Source organism: Octopus bimaculoides, chromosome 7, assembly GCF_001194135.2.
Source record: "Octopus bimaculoides isolate UCB-OBI-ISO-001 chromosome 7, ASM119413v2, whole genome shotgun sequence".
Taxonomy (NCBI): Eukaryota; Metazoa; Mollusca; class Cephalopoda; order Octopoda; family Octopodidae; genus Octopus; species Octopus bimaculoides.
Window position 1 is genome coordinate 260,156 of NC_068987.1, and position 4,474 is coordinate 264,629.

General features: G+C 38.9%; 1 protein-coding gene and 1 long non-coding RNA gene across 3 annotated transcripts in view; one reads left to right on the top strand and one right to left on the bottom strand.

The window, feature by feature from the left end:
• The window catches only part of LOC106872233 (uncharacterized), a 106,560-nt gene that overhangs the window by 19,033 nt on the left and 83,053 nt on the right, over nt 1-4,474 (top strand). The window lies entirely within an intron of this gene.
• LOC128248312 (uncharacterized) overlaps nt 2,688-4,474 on the bottom strand; it is a 10,911-nt gene continuing 9,124 nt past the window's right edge. The window contains exon 2 of one of the 2 annotated variants that reach the window (XR_008264546.1): nt 2,688-2,884. This is a non-coding gene — a long non-coding RNA (uncharacterized LOC128248312). Of the gene's footprint in view, nt 3,264-4,474 lie in introns of both variants that reach the window. The other variant, XR_008264547.1, reaches the window with a different exon arrangement.

Genomic DNA, 4,474 nt, shown 5'->3' on the forward strand with positions numbered 1-4,474 from the left:
AACTGGAGATCAGTGAAAAAGAGAAGATCTATGCTGAACTATTGAGAAATCAGCAGTTACTCTATCCAGATTACAAGTTCAGGTTTATACCTGTAATTATTGGTGACCTGGGAGATGTAACACATTGCCTAAATAGCAATCTTGAGAAATTAGGCTTCTCGAAACCAGAAAGGAGAAAGTTAATTCGAAGATTACAGATCCAATCACTAGAACTGTAAAAATCTGTCAAACTTTCCAGAAGTTTATCATTTAAAGATATATGAGCATGTCTAGATAAGCAAGTATATTCATGAGAAGACATACATAAAACATACAAATCTGCACATACATACACACATACATACCTACCTACCTACATACATACATACATCATACATACATACGTACATACATACATACATACATACATACATACATACATACATACATACATACATACTAATAAGTACCAGTCCTATTCTAGTAAAATGTAATCCAGGCCATAGTCTAATGAAAACAGAACACCGAACGCACGTTGTAGTTGAGAGTGACTTATAAAAATATTTATGGCTGCAAAACAATTTACAACAGGTTTTATAGTTAGGAAAAGAAGCAATCTGAATTAACCATCACACACACACGCACACAAACACACACACACACACACACACACACACACACACACACACACACACACACACACACACGCACGATAGACTGAATGACACATAAAAACGTAGTCGTAAGTTGTAACATCCCTTTCTCTCCTTGTCGATATATGTTTGAGCCTGATCGCGGTCAAGAGGTTTTGATATACGATTTGATCGTCGCAATGTAGGGTCGTTAGTTGTTTCTCTTTCATCCAAACTGTCGCTTTCATCCGTTGAGGTTGACCCAGCTTCCTCGTTTACTTCCGTTTGATTATTCGTTGCATTCGTTACTCGGGATCGAATGTGATCCGAATGTCTGCGCACAACTTGACCCCTTGGTAAACGCAAATTGATTAAACTTCCAAAAGTTTCATCTACTGTTGCTGGTTGCCAACACGGCTCATAGGGAGGTCGAATATACCCAGCACCAGACGCTTTCAATTGTGGTCCTTCCTTGTTCGGTGCATTCATTTGTGTTTGTTTTTTTTTCAATATTTTTGTGCGATGACGAGAATAAAAGTTTGAATCTTGTTTGCAGATTGAGACCAAACAAAAACTCAGCTGGAGACTTGTCTGTAGATTCAGTCGGGGTCGTGCGATGGGCAAAAAGTAAACGATCCACTTTTGTCTGCAGCTTTCTGTTACTTCTCTTTCTCAATCCATTCTTTACCGTCCGAACAGCTCGTTCTGCTGGGCCGTTTGGAGACGGATGATACGGTCTTATGTGACGTACCCCATTCTCTCTCGAAAATGTTTGGAAAACCTCACTTGTGAAAGGAATGCCATTATCTGAACAGATGTAGAAAATGATGAGCAGAGTCGGGCTACCGTAGATTCTGCTGTAGCATGTACCACTAGATGCACATCTCTCCATTTCGAATGTGCGTCAATAATCAATAAGCACATCATACCATTAAGAGGACCACAATAATCAACGTGTAACCTTTGCCACGGTTTTTCTGGCCACTTTCAGGGATGTACAGGTCCTGGTGTGTTTTGTCGCTGATATTGTTGACAGACATCGCATCTACACATCTGCTCAATATCAGCATCCAGATTGGGCCACCAACAGTAGCTTTGAGATAATGCCTTCATTCGATTTATGCCTGGAGGAGCATTAAGCAATTGTTGTCTTAATTTAAAGGGTACAACTATACGATGACCCCAAAATATGTAACCCTCCTGCAAACTCAGTTCATCTTTATGCTGTAAAAACGGTTTTAATTCTAAACTTGTTTTGGACGGCCACCCTCTTAAAAGATAATGTTTGACATTGGACAGTATTTGATCTTTGTCTGTTTGTCGAAGTATATCCTGTCCTCGGATAGATGTGCCACTAAAATGTTGCATCATGTGTACCAGTTCCGCTGCTTGTTCAATTTCGTGTAACGAAGAAGTCAAGGGTAAACGACTCAGCAGTAACATTCTCAGGCCCAAGAACGTAATGCATATTATAAGCACTTAACATCAAAACCCATCTCTGCATTCTAGGCGAACATATTTGCTGAATACCCCGCTCTTCTCCAAGTGGGGCCATCAAAGGTTTATGATCAGTATAAATTTCAAAATGACGGCCCCCAAACATATTAATGGAATCGCTTGACACCAAATAAAGCTGCAACTGAGAATAGTTCTTTTCAGTTAGTAACAGAGGCAAAAGCTACGGGACGAACAGTCGATGACAAAGGGCTGCACCTAGCCCTGATGGAGATGTATCATATCGTAACATTAAACGTTTATGCGGGTCATAATGCACGAGTACAGATGAACTAGTAAGTAACTTCTTAGCTGTAGCAAACGCTTTCTGATGCTTAACATTCCACTCCCAAAGGGAATCTTCATGCAATAAGGAATATAAGGGCGTCAGCACTGTTGAAATATTTGGTAAAAAAAAAAACGACGATAATGAGAAAACATTCCTACAAATGATCTTAACTCGCTACTGTTTTTAGGTTCTGGTGCATTTAAAATAGGCTGCACTTTATCACTCCTGATTTGCAAACCATCTTTATTAAGTCGGTAACCAAGATAACAAACAGAATCACAAAAGAACTCACATTTAATTCTTCTTCAGTTTTAATTCGCTTTTGTGAAGACGATCGAGTACGATGGACAATGTCTGAAGATGTTCATCATCGGAACGCCCGGTGATTAGTAAATCATCTCGGTATGCACAAGACAATGAAACATCTTTAACAATGTTGTCGATAATGCGTTGAAACATTCCTGGGGCTGGATTAATTCCAAATGGTAATCTAGAAAAATTGAAACAACCCAATATGAATAGCAATCGTAGTGCAAGCACGAGAATTGTCATCAAGTTCAATCTGGGAATATGCATGACTGAGATCAATTCTTGCGAACTTTTGGCCCCCCGCCAGAGTCGTGTACAAATCTTCTATTTTTGGCAACGGGTACTTGTCTAAAACAGCTGACTGGTTGACTGTAAGTTTATAATCTCCGTAAATGTGCACTGAGCCTTCCGGTTTCATCACTGGTACAATGGGAACTTCCTAATCAGAGTATTGAACTGGATCAATAATACCTTCCGATTGTAAACGCTATAATTCGGCTGCCACTTTTGGCCGCAAAGCGTACGTAAGTGTTCGAGTTTGACAAAACCGCGGTGGCGTGCTGGAAAGTAATTTTATGTTTGCTTTAAATCCATCCAATTTTACAAGCTTGGGGTCAAACAAAGTACAGTATTTCTTTTTCAGTTGTTCAAACGATGGTGTATCACAAATGAAAGACAAACGGTTTGCTGATAATGTATAAATTCACAACGGTAACAAGTAAAGACTGTAAGACAAGATGGCCGAGATTTTGTAGACGCAAAAGATTGCACAACATCTGCCTCTGTTTGTATAGAAAATTTATTTAGCTGATGTGAAATGATTTCGCTTTGACGAACTATAGCAAATAATCTCATCTACTACTTTGTGTGTCCACAATGGAAGGAGAATTACATCGGAAAAACAAGAACTAAACTAACCAGTTATATAAACATGCATAAACAGCAAATTAAAGATTCATCTCTTTAGATTCAACATCTAGGCATTTGTGGAAATGAAAAATTTAAAATATTTTCCTTTTACAAAATGAAAATGAAAATGACTAACAACTACGAAAGTCAAAAGAAAAATACTTTATACGAACTCTATATTCTAAATTCGAAACCACACCATTACAAAGAAAAACTGTTTCCTCTTTATGCATAAGCCCGGAACGCGTTGAAAAAGGAAAGCGCTTACAGACAAAATACACACTAAACGTAAAATACACAAACTTATTCCATACACACACACACACACACACACACACACACACACACACACACACACACACACACACACACACACATGCACACACACGCACGCACACGCACGCGCGCGCGTGTGTGTTGTGCTGTGTAATTCGGTTCTGTCCACTCCTTGTCTTTCACAATGGAACTGTAGACATGCAATTACAATGGAAGCCAAGCAGATTATAAGAGAGAGAGAGAGAGACTGTGAGGGTGGAGAGAGGCAGTGGGAGAGGGAGGAGATAGAGATTAGATGCAGACACGATGGCAGGGTGAATGATTGAGTGAATGAAAAGCAAAAGGAAATATGGAATAAAGAAAGGCTGAAATGAGAAGGGAAAACAATGAAAGAAAGTGAATAAGAGTTCAACGGTAGAGGGAACGAATGAACGAATGAATGAATGAATGAATGAAAATCCTTCAGCTGAGAGAACAATGCAATGTAATGATGAAAGTCTATAATTGTAATTGTATATTAATTAGTAATATTAATGAAAAGAGGGCGACTATTGTTGTTTAATAATAGTGTATGGTGGAGGTGGTG